Source organism: Furipterus horrens, unplaced genomic scaffold, assembly GCF_987537825.1.
Source record: "Furipterus horrens unplaced genomic scaffold, mFurHor1.1.pri manual_scaffold_3, whole genome shotgun sequence".
NCBI classification, from domain to species: Eukaryota; Metazoa; Chordata; class Mammalia; order Chiroptera; family Furipteridae; genus Furipterus; species Furipterus horrens.
Window position 1 is genome coordinate 146,776,840 of NW_028327173.1, and position 17,527 is coordinate 146,794,366.

At 39.3% G+C, this 17,527-nt stretch overlaps 1 non-coding gene across 1 annotated transcript; it reads right to left on the bottom strand.

Moving 5' to 3' along the window:
• Positions 1–246: 246 nt before the first annotated feature.
• LOC150016266 (U1 spliceosomal RNA) lies at positions 247–406 on the bottom strand. The gene has a single exon (XR_016510106.1). It is a non-coding gene; the product is annotated as a U1 spliceosomal RNA (small nuclear RNA).
• Between the last annotated feature and the right edge of the window lie 17,121 nt (positions 407–17,527).

Sequence of the window (17,527 nt, forward strand, 5' to 3'; positions counted from 1 at the left end):
AGGCTGACCTCCAGAGTAGACAGGTTGCATTGTTCCAAGGGGACCCAGGTTGGACCCCAGGAGAACTCAGAGGTTATTTCCTTACAGTCTATGAGTCTAAACCAGTGTTCCCAAACTTTATTGTGCCTATGAGTCATCTGAGAAACTTATTAAAAATGCCAATTCCTAAGCCCCATTCCAGAGTCTCTGGTTCAGTAGGTTTGAGATGCATCATAGGAATGGGTATTTTATTATTTTACTTTTTTAGGGGAGAGTGCAAATGCACTCCCACACTACCACATATTATGCAGTCAGGGTTCCCACATTTGGGGAAACTGCAGGAGTCAGAACATCTGGAGTGCAAAGGAAAAGCCTCACCCTAATCCTAACCTTCATGATCATGGTATCGCCCCTGCCAGGTAAATATAGAAATGGGTATTTTAAAGAAGTACCAGAAGATGATTGTGATACAGGTAATCCAAAATCCATACTTGGAGACATACTGATCATTCCAAAGCAGCTGGGAAGGATCCTCGTACTAGAAAAGGGCCTGGGTTTTCTTCATTTCATTAAAAATAACAGTCAAGAATTAAAATCCAAACCAGTAAGATGAATATGTAGGTCCTTGCTTCTAAAGAAGGTGAAAAAGACATGGGCATGTATTCCAGACAAACACAGAGAGGTGAATGGTCCTCAATCCACCTTTGCTGAGTAAGGAAGCAGCATCTTTACATACTGTGTGTGAATGAATCATTTATTCAACAGGAAAGCAGGGGGTCTGGAGAGCCCTGCAACCCCAAGCAGAACTTATGCAGCATCATACAGTTAATTTTCAAAAAAGTCTATCTCCTCTCCTTCTTATTTTGCTTATCTAAAGCTTTTGAGTTTCCTGAGGACCTATCTTTCTAGAGAAAAATCTCAACCTCGAATCACACCACCTATTTATTAGTAAGCCTGGTTCAGTGATTTTCAATAGAAAAGATTTGAAGCTCTTCATCAAGAATCCTAAATAGTCTTCCAAAGGAGCAGGTATATCATCCTTCTCTCTGAGCTCTACCATCAGTAGCCTCAACCCTTCTTAAGGATATAGGCCACAATTCTCTGACATGCCTTCAGTTGCCAGAAGCTTGTCTATTCTGCAAGCTTCCAACTCATTAACTATTTGTAATATTTTAAAACTTTTCAATTACAGTTGACATGCAATTATTATATTAGTTTCAGGTGGACAACATAGTGATAATCCATTTACATAACTTACAAAGTGATCACCTTATAAGTCTAGTACCTACCTGACACCATACATAATTACAATATCATTGACTATATTCCCTTTGCCGTACTTTATATCCCCATGACTGGTTTTTGTTTTTTGGTTTTTTGCTCTGTTTTGTTTTTTAGAGAGAGGGGAAGGGGAGGAGAAAGTGAGGAAGAAAAACATCAGTTGATTGCCTCTCATACATACCTTGACTGAAGACTGAATCTGCAGCCTAGGCATGTACCCTGACTGGGAATCAAACTGGCAACCTTTTGCCTTGCAGGACAATGCCCAACCCAGCCACACCAGTCAGGACCCCATGACTGTTTCTAGAACTGCAATTTGTACATCTTAATCCCTTCCGGTTTTTCACCATTCCCTCTATCCCCCTCCAATCTGGCAACAATTAAAATGTCTTCTGTATCTATGAATTTGTTTGTTTGGTTTGTTCATGTATTTTGTCGTTTAGGTTTCACATGTAAGTGAAATCATATGGTATTTGCCTTTCTCTGTCTGGCTCATTAACTTTTTTAATGATTTTAGAGAGAGAGAAACATTAAGTTGTTTTTCCACTTACTTATGCATTCATTGGTTGATTCTTGTATGTGCTCTGAGTGGGAATCAAACCTGCAACCTTAGTGTATAGGGATGATGCTCTAACCAACTGAGTTACCTGACTCATTAACTTTTAATGAGGCAAGTTATGACTTATAATCAACAGTCACCTCCTCTGAATTAGTTAGGGAACTGGAACTCCAAACAAGACCCTTATCTTCTCTTTTAATCTCCACCCCTGGCAGCACAGTAAGGTTTAGGGTCTCTGCAACTCCAAATGGAGGTCTTTATAAAAGAGACTGCACAGAAAATTGAAGAGTTTCCTCTGTGAGGGCATTTTCCCTTCACATAAAGTTACAATAATAAGAGTTAATTGGGCAAAGACAAGAATCATACAATAGGAGTGAATGGGACACCAAGGAGATGAGCCACAGGCCCAGCCCATTGACAACCTTAGAGAGTTGAGCAAAGAGCTCTTTTGAACTAGGCAGTATGGAATAATATACTCCGATTCTGACTACAAATTAAACTAATTTTATTTTGAAAATCATTTAGAGCATTCACCTTGTGCCAGGCACCAATTTGCTTAGCAAATATGTATTCATTCTTGTTAGAGGGTATTTTTCAGATGTCCAGCCAGTAGGGTAATTAGCTGGACTTGGGTCCTGGAAACCGGACCCCCACGGTTGCATGCTCCGACCAAGCAGAACAAGGAACTTAACCTGTTATTCCTTTGAGTAGTGACCTGTTCCTTTAAACAATGACCTGGGGAATAGTGGAAAATTTTTGTATATACAAGCTGTATTTCTGTCCAAGTTCCTGCACCTGCAGGGTCCCTAGGGTCGGGGCTGTTCACCTAAGTCCGGCTTGTGGATGAGTGGACAGTCGTTGGCCAGCTAAAATAAATGCCACAATTTGGAATTCAAATTGTTTCAGACTCTCCATTCTCGCGAATGCACCATAACAATTCTAGCTACAAGCACCACACATACACATGTTCAATATCACCCAGACAAAAGAAACTACTCACTCTTTCCCTTCTGTTCATGAAAAACCAGAAACATAAATCCACTCCCATCAACATAATGGCTGTGGCCCATTAATGATAAGAAACCTGAATTGGAACTAAGGTCCACCAGATCATGGATGAGTTGGGCCTGACTGGACCTCCTTAAGGGCCACAGACTAAAGTTGGTACCTTAAAGTATGTCCCTTCAAATTTACAACTGTGGAATAAGACAGAACACAAGGGGGAGGAAGCAGTCCAGTGTTGCCATGGGCCTTCTCCCTTTCGAAGAGGTAGAAAACTAAATTAGAAAACCTCTTAAATCTTTTTCAGATATGTAACAATGATAATAAAGATAAAACAAACTACAAAGCTGGTTTTATTTATGTGTCCAGATATTAAACCACCAATAAGAAATTATTTTACAGATCCTAAACTCAGTATTAAGAATAAATAACAAAAACTTCTTACAGAATAATTGATATGCCAGCAGCACCAAAACAAGACTAAAATATAATGCTCATACTCCGAGGAAAAGTTTTAAATAAAAGAAAAATCAATTAGCCTATCTGAATTATTTATGCTATCAACATGGATTGATTCTCAAGCAACTTGAATCCTAGAACTCAAGCACATAAACCATTATTTAATTTTCTTTCTAATCTATTGTCTATACCCTTTCCTTTATCAGAAAGTTAATCAAAATACTTGTTGAGCACAATAAATATGCTAGCACTGGGCTAAGTGCTACGGGAAAAAAATAAATTATAAAGCACAATCTCTACCCTTAGGAATGACAAGATCTACTTACATGAAGAGAGAAAAAGGCCTTCCATGCAAGGGTAACAGCACAAAGAGAGAATAAGATTCAAGGTTAAGAAGAGCAATTCTTACAATAAGAAGTCATATTGGGTAGATAAGGTAGAGCCAAGCAGAAAACTTATATCAAAATACAGTAGGCAAGGGAAATCAGTAAGTACACAACTTGATAAAGTTGTGGTTAGAAAAGCTAGCAAGGCATGGGGGAAAGGAGAGATGATAAGTTTCTATTTGACCTTAATGCATTTGCCATTGTAATGGTTAAATTGTGCTCCCTAGAGAGGTATGTTCAGGTCTTAACTAACCCCAATCCCTTCAGCTATGAATATGACCTTATTTAGAAATAGGATCTTTGCAGACGTAATCAAGATAAAATGAGGTCACATGAATTAGAGTGGGCCCTAAATCCAATGACCAGTATCCTCATGTGAAGAGGAGAGGACACACAGAGAAAAGGCAGAGAAGGCCGTGAAAGCTAGAGCAATGCAGCTACAAATCGGGGAGCATAGGCAGCCACCAGAAAGTAGAGAGTCTGGAACAGATTACCCCTCAGAAGGAACCACCCCTTCCAGTGCCTTGATTTTAGACTTCTGGCCTCCTGAACTGTGAGAGAATAAATTTCTATTGTTTTAACCCACTTGGTTTGTGGTCATCTGTTACAGAAGACTCAAGATACTAATGCAGCCATGCTCTACACAGTAAATGTATGAAAATAGAAAAAATCAGATACAAGGTTTCATGATTGCCTGATTTATTTATTAAAATTATCATTTTATGCCTTCTTTTGAGACGGCTAACAGTTCTCAAATTATACTAATTTACACTGAAAATCTGATGTATCGAGAACATTGATCTCTTTTGCTTCTCCTATCAGCCAACACATATATAACCAAAACACAAGTTAAATTCACCCACTTATGAATTACAAGCTTTGAAACTACATTAAAACCAATATAGACACAATGGGAAGTTGGGTCAGGCTTTCAATGGACTGCAATAATTTCCTGTTTGCTTGTTTGTTTTTTAATTCAAAAGAAATAAACTTTTAATAAACATGACACTGTCTTTCCCCTCTACCTTTTACCTTTTACAGACAGTTTTCAAGAAAAATGCATTAGGCTCAATAGTCACACATACAAATTCTTTGTCACAACAAACACATACAACCTAGTAAAAATTTATTTTCTGTTTTGGAGTGATAATGAGGGTGGTTGAGCACTTAATGATATGATATGGACAACTGATATATTAAAGACTAAAAACATTAACAATATTTGCCAGTCATTGTGCTAAGTGCTTTGCATATATTAGCCCATATCCTCCCAGCATTATGATACAGCTGAATTACCCTTTACTCTGCTTTTGGTTATCAATAGCTTCAAAAACAAATATTTAAAATGTACAAACAAAACTCTGTAACACACTTTCTAGGAAACTATCCCATTGAAAAAGAAAACCTGGGAAGTTTTTTTTTTTATTATTATTAAAAAATATTCATCAGACCCCGGCTGCTGTGGCTCAGTGGATTGAGCATCGGCCTGTGAGCCAAGTGTCGCTGGTTCGATTCCCAGTCAGGGCACATGACTAGGCTGCATGTCAGGTCCCCAGTTGGGGGCGCGAGTGAGAGGCAACCACACAGTGATGTTTCTTTCTCCTTTCCCCTCTCTCTAAAAATAAAATAAAATAAACAAATAAATAAGTTATTTTTAAAAAAAAATATTCATCACAGCACTGTTCATCATGGTTTAACTAAGAAACACGCTCAATGTCCAAAAATAGAAGAATGATTAAATGACTAAATAATTAAATACCATATATATGTATAAAATGGTGCTTTAAAGCATGTTTAATATGAGAAAATGCTCATTATATGAATATTCTTTTCCTCATAATTTTCTATCTTTTTTAAATTCTTTATTATTTTTCAAAAAATAATAAAATCTGGCCCAAAAACAAAATGCTAGCAAGTGGCAGAACCAGGACTAACACCCAGAATTATCTGATTATAGAGCCCTGTGACCCACTACTCAACACTGATCTTATATAAAGTCCTATTTTTATCCCAGGAACACTATCCTAAAAAGAGGAACAAGTATGGTATGGCCAAGTACTATTTCACAAAAAAGACCATAATGACTATGAGCTTTCATAATGTAAAGTATTGCCTCTAGCTCTGGTTGTGGTTTCTTGGTTTTCTGGTGTGATCTATCAACAGAGCTCAGGTTGAATCAAATGTATTATGCGGAAAAGCAACATTAACCGAGAGAGTCATTACTCAGAGACAGACTGGCCAGGAAATCAGTGAAAAGAATGGACACCAGACCTCCCACTCCAGGCATTTCGGCTAAAAAGTCATTCATTAGCTGTTCCATATCCCTGGGGGGAAAGGAAATTATATCAACACATGTTATATATCCTTAATAAAACTGACAATTCTTATTCTTTTTTGCATTCCTTTCTCTGTAATCACAAGAATCTAGGACACAATGTGATCAGCAGGCACAAAATCAACACTACAAAGACTAATCCCTTAATAAAAGTAAAGGTATTTGCTTCATTTAATTTAAATACTTCACATTTTTATATTCACTCCACACATTCACAGAATACCTACTGTGTAAAAAGGATTAAGAGTTATCTCTGAAACATACCCATTAAGAACATTTTGCAAAAAGGTTTTAGGTTTCTTCTCCCTTCAACCTCCACCTTTTGCCATCCCTTCTCATATCTGCAAGTGCCTAGCAACGAACATCTGATAACAACATTTGCTGCCTGAGAGATCATGACCATAGTTATGGGAAACATTTTTAAATTTTATTAAAATTTTTCATTTGGCCATAGCCTAATTTCTTTTGGACTTCACTTATTTCAAGCCCTGAGCCTTCATAGTTTAAATAATCAGCTAATAATCCATCACAAGGCCTCAATGTGTGCAGCTTTTCAGACAGCTCTCCATCTCTATGCCCTGTTACTGTCAAGAAATCCCAATTAGTTTAGTGATTTGCATGAGGCCACTCTCTAAGCCAGCAAGTGACTGTCACTGCTCCCAAGGGGGGCCAGTGCAAGGCTTTGTCAAAGTTCTGAGTTACCATCTCAAAATTTTACTATTCATCCCCATCTCTGTGAACCACATTAGTGAAAATATTCTCATCTGATAAAACTTGTTATTTTTATTTTATTTTTTCATTCCCATGAAGCTATAATGTCAATGAATATTGTGTAGGTCAGCTAGACAAATTCATATCATGATCTAATTAAATGTATTATTTTTCCTCTTCATTTACAGGATGAAGTATCCCCTTTTTGAAAATAAGATTTACAGTGGCTTTACCAGTTGACTTGGTATCCTTAGATTCCTTTAATAAGAATGATCAGCATCATGTCAGAATAAAACCTCCTTACAATAATTCCATAGTTACAGCTGCAGTCTAGAGGGGGAAAGCACTGGCACCTCTCCTTTCAATCATTCTTGAATTATGCAAATAAATATAAGCAGAGTTAGAAACTTCAATTTCTAAGGGGAGACATAATGAAAGGAATATTTGAAGAAGGAGAGAAGTTAGCCAGGTGATAAGGCAGGAAAGAGCTTTTATGAATGAAGGAATAAATAAAGTCAAGGCAAGGAGACTGAAAAGAGAATAAGAGATGAGCTGGAGAGGAGAACAGGAACCAGGCTGTGGAATGTCACTATAAGGAGCTATAGGGAGCCAGAGAATGGTTCCAAAGAGGAGTGACATGATCAGAGCTGTAGACTAAGAAATAATCAGGACAGGACAAAATGAAAGTATAGGATTTAAGGCTGTTCTCCCAAGAAGCCTGACTATAGACAGAAAAAAGAAAGGCACTGATGAGGCAAAGAAGCTAGTAGGAGCAAGAGACATTGAAGAAAAAGGAATCAGGAGATACTTGTCAGAAGAAAAGGCTGCTGGTGTGTATCTAAGTGTAGGAATAAAAACTTGAGAGCATTATCCACCAGAGACCACCTTCCTACTCCAGATGAGTACTTGAATCTAGATCTCCCATATAGAACACCAAGTCTTCCAGTTTCTAGCTATTCAAAGCAGTCTGAGAATAAACAGCACCTAGAAGTTTGTTAGAAATGCCGAATCTCAGGCCCTACCCCAGACCTCCTGAATCTGAACCTACATTGTAATAACTTTGCTAGAAGTTTCCCTTACACACTGAAGCTTGACAAGCACTATTCCACACAATCCCGGGGAACTTGCAGGAATTACGGAGAACAGGAAAGGAACCAAAAGACTATAGATGGGGAAAAGGGAAAGAAGAAAAATACAGCAAAATTCATATTGGCAACTAGATGCTAGAATAAATTATTGACAGGAAGGCCAGACATAATCATAATCTCTAAAAACCAGCAAGGTCACACTAAGAATTAATCACTTCAGATTCTCCTTATTTTCTTATATCAGTAAGCCTAGGAGATGCAGTAGACATAGTATATCTCAGTTTCAGTCAAGTTTCTGATAATATGTCTCAAAATATTTTTGTAAACAAGAAATGTGGGCTGGTGATACTTCTATTTAATGTAGTCATAACTGGTTTAACAATTATTCCAAAAGGGTTTTGACTTATGAATTAAAATTAACCTAGATTTTCAGATCTCTGGTGATAGGACCTCCCACCTCCTCTCTCCAGACCATTCAGAACTTCTTTTATTGATAATTTAGATACCAATACAAAAGATACATAGCTAGTATCACTGAGAGCAATAATGTTATATAATGGCATAAGCAGGCTTCCCCTCCCCCCAAAGTTACTAGATGGATAGAGAAAACTAAAACATTTTAATTTTCGTTTAGATAAATTAAAATGACGACAAAATTAAAGCGTTAATCTGGGTTCCTAAATTGACTAAAGACAAGGATGATGAAAAAGAAGCATAACAGCAGTACATGAAATAAAGCCTTGTGAGTGTTGGTAGATGCTAAATTCAGTATGACTCAATATATTGACATTAACATGAACTCAATAGGAATATGTAAGTTCAGTTCAACCTATTTGCCAAACTCCCCAACAAGGCTGGTGTTAAGATTAAAGCGGGGCAGCAGAGATTTAAACCAGCTTTAGCATTCTACAACTTGAGATAGTACACAAAGATCCCACAGTAAAAATTAAAGATGCCTAATATTAACAATAAGAAGGTCTAGTAAGCAGACCAAGTGGGGTGTACTTTTAAAGCTGCCCACATGCTCCCTAATTGTTTATATTCTAATGAGATTTGCATGCTAATCAGCAAAACTGTCCCCAAAGCCACATGGCCCTTGATTGGTCCTTATGATCTCCCACTTGCCCTCTATGTTTTCTTCTGTGCCAAGCTGAAAATGTCCCTTGACTACCTTAGATGTGTTCCCATGTCTACACTGCTCTTTTGATAAAGACTTAAATTTCCTAGTTTGGGAAGGTCACTGCATACACACTGGGTATTTGGAGGACACATTTAGGCTTCAGACATCTCAGGGACACTGGGAAGTCCAGACTAGTGGCAGGTGGGTGGAATTTCAAGGCCTTAATCACTGAGTTACCAGGAAGACCCAGAAAAATGGGTGAAGGTGAGAGGGTATGTGATGAGTCTCTGTGAAATTGCGCACACTGCTTCCATTTTTATTTTCATTTCAATGAAAATGTTAATTTTTTTTTTAATTCTGCAGAGATCAAGTAAAAAGATGACTTAGTACTCTCCAATTTTTGTAGCTTCAGACAGTTCCATCATGTTTCTGACCGTCAAGCCCCATTTTGAGATATTAGTTTGAAAGGCAGAGAAGGAGCACCTAAAGATGAGGGTGAGTAGTCACATAACCCCACCACTCCTTTTATAAAAGGATATAATACCTCAAAGGGCAACCATCAGAAGCCCCGCTCCTGGCTTTTTTAATAAATAATTTAGTTATTACTTATAGGATAGTGATTGAGATGGAGATGGTTGACAGGGGCAGAATTAGAAAATTAGATGACTTCTTTCACAAAATTGGGAGGTAAGTTTATAAGTCATATTTGAGAAGAGGAAGGCCCTGACTAATCATACTGAGAGTCTCTATTTTTTCCATACTTCCTTCAAGCCTTAAACAGCAATAGCTATTAAAAGGTGGGTAGAACTAGAACCAATAACCCCCAAAATAAATCCCTATTTCTTTCCCATTCCAGCCACCTCTCTTTGCAAGAGTAAGTTGGCTGAAAACAATGCTTGAGCAATGACTTGAGCACTCACCTTAAATAACCAGTCTTCTCCCTTCCATCCTCCTGATATCTACCCTCATTGCCTGACTCCCAGGAAGATGCCCACCTGTAACTAAGAAATCGGCAGGCATCCCTTCGATCATTGTTAAAGTATGAAGCACCTGCATTAAAATCACATTGCTTATTCATTAAAAATATAGACTCCAAGATCCCATTGTCAAACCCACTGAAACAAAATTTCTGTTGGTGACTCTCAGGACTGTGCATTTTTAACAAATGATTTTAACGCATGCTAGGTTTAAGAATCTCTGCCTTGAAATTACAATCACAGTGAGGCAAAGTGATTTACCAACAATCAACCCATTCGACAGCAGGCCCAGGCTAAAATCCACCCTTCCTAAGAGCCTGCTGTGATCTTTACCAGCTAGAGCCCACTAACTTGTTACTAACAAGAAAAATGACTTGGCACTCTTCAGAGAAAAGTCTTGTCCAATCTTAACAACGACAGCATCCTGCTGCAAAATAGGCAGTTAACCCTCTAGTCTCTAACACAGCCTTTCATGTGGCAGAGGCAGAAAGCTTCATGTTAGGACTTCTGATAACCTGTAGAATCATCGTTGCTAGATTTGTAGCCTTGAGAGAAGGCCTCAGAAACAACAGGACAAATACAAAAGGTGCTATTCTCATCGATCAATGAAAGGGTCTGGAAACCGAAATTTGATTATTTTTTCTCTGCTTGAGTCTCACTTGAACTCTGTGTTCCTGGAAATTAAATTCACACTCAGGTTGATTTGAGAGAGTCATCCTTTCCTTTCCATTTAGCAGCCTTTGAAAGTGTTTCTTGTCTTTAAGAAACTGCACAGGAGGCCCCAACAAAACAGTAGTTGTAATTAAAGGTGCAAATGAATACACACAGGGATGTGCAGGGAACCAGGGAGTAAATATCAACATACCCTCTAACACGAGGCAGAGGTGTCCTCTAACATTCTCGCTCAGAAAGTACAAAGTCACTCTCAGTACAATTACTTTATTGGAAACAAGTAATAAATTACTTTATTTGGAATTTTGTTTGGAGAAGGCACAATGACCTAGAATTACTTTAATCGATGGGCTTCTTATAAAGGTCATCTGATGGAATAAGTTAAAAAAAAAAAAAAAAAAAGGAGGCAACTGTATCATTCATCATTCCTGGTCATGTAAACCCACAACTGCGAATTTTATAAAGTCTTATTATAAAGCTATAAATGATTATGTCATGGAGTTTGTGAATGGCCATCAGACAAAAGGGGAGAAAACTTCCTTAAAGAAATCTGAATGGTTACTTGTGGCTTAGGTCGAAATTTCAGCAGCCACATTATACATGGGTTTTTTGTTTGTTTGTTTGTTTTAATGTAGTGTCTCGTTCATACAGCTTGGAAATGAGAATGGGCCCTGAAAACTCTATGAGCTGGCTCCAAAATGCTTCTAGCTAAAGAAGCTGCTGAAGTCAAGAGGTATGTGGAGAATCAGAACAACTTCATCATGAATTTTAAGTAGGAAAAAAAAGTAGTTCTAACTTTACACACTATTTTGTCACTGGAATTGAAAAATTCTATCAAGGCATCAAGACACAACAGATAGAGCACACCAAAGTAAGGTATCAGGTTAAGATGTAAATTTTTCAAAGTTATGATCAAGTGTTTATAACACCTGAACCCTCACCCACCTCGAGGGTCTAAAATATACAGAAATCTGTGGGTAGACACTGTGTCCTACCCACCCAGGAAAGAAGGGAGGGGTGATGTCTTTCCCCACAAGCCTAGAAAGAGGGCTCCAACAAGCCCATGCAGACAGCTTGAGGCATGGCCCCTGTGACTGGGTTCACAGTGAATTTTGACTGGCTCCAATCAGAAACTTAAAGGGCAAGATGGGCTGATGAGCTGCTCAAAGAGGCTAGAGCGGGCAGCCAGCACTCCCAAAATTTAGCAGGGTCAATGATGTATGTTTACTTGTATTGGGTGTGGGCCAATAGCAGGGGTCACGTCAGGGCTTGTTCAAGAGGGTCACCTGCAGGGGTAAACAGCCCTCAGCAGAGAGAAGTTGGAGGTCCAGCAGCATTCATGGGCTAAGGATAAAGTAACAATATAGGGAGGCATCACCACCATCAAGGGACAGAAAGGTAACTGTGCAGATAGCATGAAGCCACCTTACAAAAGGATCAGTCTGTACAGCCAAGAAACCTTGGCCATTAGCTTGAGATGGGGAAGGAAGCTGACCAGTCTCCTCTGCCCAACTTCAAACTTCTCCCAGGCAACAGGCCTGGACTGGGGATTGTGGGGAGGGGAGAATTTTTCATTTTCAATCAAGTTTGGTGCTTTGACTCCTTCATCAGACTGCACATATTATGTGTAGTAATTCCCCTTTTAACTGTGGGGAATACATTTCAGGACCCCTAGTGGATATCTGAAACAGTGGATAGTAACAGACCCCAGACCCTCTATATACTATATTTTTTCCTATACATACATACCTATGATAGTTTAATTTATAAATTAGACACAGTAAGAAATTAGCAACAATAGCTAATAATAAAATAAAACAATTAGAACAACATGCTGTGGTAAAAGTTATGTAAATGTGGCATTACTAAGTAAAAAAGGGGTAACTAAAACACAAGCACTGTAACACCAAGACAGTCTGTCTCATAACTGAGAGGGCTCCCAAGTAACAAGTGGGGTGCACAGACAGCATAAAGATGCTGGACAAAGGGAATGATTCAAGTCCCAAGTGGGACACAGCAGGACATCAAGAGATTTCATCACGCTACTCAGACCAGCATATAATTTTTTTAGATTATGAATTGTTTATTTCTGGAATTTTCCATTTTGTATTTTTGGATGGTAGCTGACCAAGGGTAACTGAAACCTGGACAGTGAAACTGCAGATAAGGGTGACTACTGTATTAAACCAGAAAAGTTGTGGAGTTATCCATGCTTTCATACAAGAAGGTCATATAAATGAAATTGAAATAAAAAGGAACAAACATGGATATATGTGACTATTTGGATGAATCTCCAGGGAACTATACTGGATGAAAAAAAAAAATCCCAAAGGTTACATGCTTTTTATTCCATTTATAAAATGCTGTGAAATCACAAAATCTTAGATATAGAGATGAGATTAGTGGTTGCCAAGAATTAAGAAGGGGATGAGGGCGAGAGGAAAGTAGATATGGCTATATAAGGGCAACAGGAGGACTCTTTGTGGTGATGGATATGTTCCATATCTTGACTGTATCAATGTCAATTTCCTGGTTATGACACTGTACCTATCATACATACCAGGTACCATGTGTAGACTATTAGGGGAAACTGGATAAAGTGTATACGGCATGTCTCTGTATTTTCTTTTTTACAACAGCATGTGAATCTACAATTATCACAAAATAAATAGTTTAATTTTTTTAAAGGTGCTGAAAGCTGTGTGTATACCAGTGGATGGAACAAGTGATGACTAGCCTTTATTACAGTGATTCACATTCTATCAGCTGAAGATGCTTTCAATCTTTTGTAAAACATACTGCATTCAGTTGTGCAAAAATCAGGGTTTTCACCCTAATACTTGTTAGCTTTTCTTGTGAATTAGTTTACTAGTCCTGCCATAACAAAGTATCACAAACTGGGTGCTTAAATCAACAGAAATTAATTGTCTGATGGTTATAAAAGCTAGAAGTCCAAAGTCAAGGTGTTGAAGGGCCATGCTCCCTTGGAAGCCTGTAGGGGAATCCTTCCTTGACTCTTTAAAAGTTTTTGGTGGTTTGCCAGCAATCTTCAGTGTTCCTTGGCCACGGCTGCATAACTCCAATCTCTGCCGTTATCACATAGTGTTCTCCCTGTGTGTCTCTATCTTCATGTGGCCATCTGATAAAGATACCAGTCATGTTAACTAAAGACCCACCCTACACCAGTATGACCTCATCTTAAGTAATTCTATCTGCAATGACTCTATTTCCAAAAAAGGTCATATTCTGACCTACTGGGTAAGACTTTCACATAATCTTGGGGGGAGAAACACAATTCAATCTGTAACACTTGGTTAGAATCAAAATATTGTTTGCTGTTTTCATACCCCCACCAACATCCCCATTTCCACCACTGAGCTTCCAGGACAGACAGAGAGAAGGAGCAATTGATAGAAACTCAATGACATCACTATGATCTCACACATCTATGATCCATCTAGCTCAGGATAGGCAGCCAAATAGCTGGAGCTCCCTGATGATAACACTGCCTCTCAGCTACTATCCCATAGACAGGGTCATGGCTCCAGGCTGCTTCTAGCAATAATTTCGACTGCCTAGGATCCAAAATCTTCTAAAAGTAACAGTGACATCCTCATACACATTATGTTACTGGTTCAAAATGTTGCCCATCTTATTTCATTGGCTCACTCTAACTTAAGTCAGCCTACAACTTCTGTCCTTAGGGATTTCCTATCAAGAGACCAGCTGTCCCTACAGATATCTGATTTTTGTGAACATTGCTCTAGGCTACTGGCTGTGACTGTGAGTGAATCCCTGCTGTAGACAAAATACATGTTCCTTTCCAAAAAACTCTTAAGCCTCATGCAAATATAGTGGCTATTTAATTAATTGTTCTATTTAATTTCCCCCAACATTTCATTCCATCGGTCACTACTTACTGAGCACCAACTATATGCCAGACACTGTTCTAGATGTTGGAGACACAGCACTGCCTGAGACAAAGTCTCTGTCCTCATGGCACTGCAGTCTAATGCAGAAGGACAAACAAGGTAATAGCTGGGATTATAACCAAACAAACAAGGTAACAGAGCTGGGATCATAACTGCTATAGAAGAAATAACTAGGAGGATGTGATAGAAGTGGAGGGAGGACCACTTTAGATAGGCTGTCTTGGAGAAAGTGACGTATGAACACAGGTCAGCCACAGGAAGCATGTAGGTAAGAACATTCCAGGGCAGAGTGAAAAGCAAGAACAATGGCCTTCAGTGGTATTGAACTTGGCATGTCAAAGACACCGAAAGGTGGTTTGGAAGATGTGGGGGATGCCTCTGCTTTGCTCCTCTCTACCTTTTGCCACTTGCTCTGTGCCTTCTGCCTTCGCACTGTCTATTTAACTTGACATGAGTCTGGCCCAGGTTCTTCCCAGTACTTGGATGCCTGGACCGTGTGCTGACAAAGCTTCTGTTCTCCCCTCTATGCCCTGGGCTTGGATCAGCTGGGGACACACATTTTCCCCACCCCCTGCCCCTGCTTAGAGATGGACACTGGCCATGGTGAAATCTGAAGCAGAAAACATTGAGCAGCTCATTCCCCAACCTGCCAGATGTCCGAACTTCCTCCACACCACACAACGGACTGTGGTGAGTGTTGTGTTTCTCAGGACTCACTCACAGCCTTACTCAGTGGCCTCCCCATAGCTCTTACACACCCTAATGAACACGGAAGCAAGCTTACGGCCCAAAGATTGTTGAGATCATCTTCCCCTGAGAGGCTACAACTAACCATGACACTATTTCCCTTTTCTAACACAGCTCAATTGTTTTTATTACCAAGTTTTAATATTAATTAACCATGAACAACTATTTATGTGTAAGTAACTCCTGATTTTTTTAAGGGATGTTTTACTTAGAAAAAGAGCGATTATATGCTGATTTGGGAGAGTTGCCAGTATTTCCTGATCCAGTGCACTCTCCCCTGGGCTGTCTCTGCTCATGCACGAGCCTTTGACAACCCTATGGTGGTCAGCCTCCCTTTCATTCCTGGGCACCTTCCACTGCTGACCTCTTGCTCAGCCAGATGTACAGTCCTCCTGTGTCCATGAGCACCTCTCCAGTTACTAGCCTGTCTCTAGCTTCTACTCAATTATCGGGAATCTGGATTTCAGTTGCCCTTCATTCCTGGGCATCAGACTCTCATTGCATCAGGCCCTGCCTGGCTGTGAGAGGGGGCTAATGAGCAAGTCATTACCCTTCCAACTTGTTTACCTAAGTGGAAGATACAAATGGTGACAAAAATATTATGTATCGGTCAGGATATTTCTGTTGTGCATTACAGAAACCCAACTCACACAAGTTTAAAGGGAGGTTTGCGGTTTTCTAGTTCACATAATTGGAAAATACAGGCTCAGGAACTCTCAAACAATATATATCATCAGGTGGTTTCTCTCTCTCTCTCTTTCTAAGTCTCTCCTTCCCTCACTCCCTCCCACCCTTCCAGCTTTCTCTCACTCTCACTGCCCTTATTCTCTCCTAAGCAGACAGCCCCTGGCTTCCTTTATCCCTGCTTAGCAGCTCCTTTGAAAAAAAAATGGGCGGCTTCTCTACCAGAAGCTCTATGTCAAGTACTTTGACCAAGCCCGGGTCCTGTGACCATCCCCGGACTAACCATTTAGGACAGGAAATATAAACCTGGGACCAACAAAGTGTGGACCATGTGACTACCCCTCCCTGTCTTCTGGGGTGTTAGTAGGGCTATACAGAGTACTGTGAAGGGCAGACATATAAGGAACCACCTGGGATAGACTACAGTTTGATTCATTTCATTCCATAATCTTCCAACTACCTGCTACCCTCTGCTACATAGGCTGAGAAGCTAAAAATACTGTTTATAAGATAGCCTTGTAGTTAGGGTACAGGCTCACAATCTAGGTTCTACCCAGCAGCTGTGCCCTAGGAAAGCAGACATGATTAAAGTCAGGTGGTGATGGGGTGCAATCATCAGGTTTTCTTGTAAGTACAGGGAGATGACAGATGCCTTTGCTTCTTCTTCTAGGCCACCTGTGTCCCAGGGTTCTAGAATCTACTCCCTTACTTCACTGGTGGTATATGCCTGCAGCTTCATGATTTCTGCTAGAACCAGTGATATGACTGTGCATATTTTTTACTGTATCTCTAGCTCTGTGACATCCAGGCTCTCCCATAAATTCTGAAAGCAACCTAATACCCTGTAATAAATTTCTTAGTTCATAAACTGGCTAGTTTGGTGTAGAAGTAAAATACTTCATCCTGCTACATTATGGAAAAAAGGTGCACATTATGTCCCACAGTCAGGAGGAAAAACAAACAAAACAAAACCCTTGGTCCCTGAGCCCATCTCCTCCCTCATTAAAAAGACCCAGGACCACTCTGTCTAGTTCTGATCCTCACAAACAATGAAGTCTTGAGGCTTTCTTATAAGTTACTGACTTCTAATAAAAACTTTATTGTCTTATAACTTTATTGACTTTTACAATGCTGGTATGTGAAGATATGACAGAATCTTTGAGGTTATAACACTCATGTGAGATAAATGTTTTTTTTCCCCCACAATAAATATAATAACTATAAATTGGGTAATCTTGCAGTGGCTTTCTTTTAAATGCTTGTATTATATTTCATTTGGCAAGCCAATCCTTCTAAAGCCTGACCTCCTTTGCAATCCATCTCAGCAAGTAAAATGTTTTCCTTTAGTAAATGCTTTTGTAGTTGTGTCTTCTTCTAGCAATAGGCTCTGTTGTTTACAACTGAGAACTCCGATGAATACTGGAAGGTAGGCTCACAACTGGCAGTGCACTTATTGTTGGGGGAGAGCAGTGCTGTTAGCGGGGAAGGGGTATACTGAAAAAATAAAAACAAAATGTCCCTACCTTATTTCATAATGTTATTATGAATGAATAATGTGGTATATGTTATAAACTATAAACCCTAGCAAAAATGTA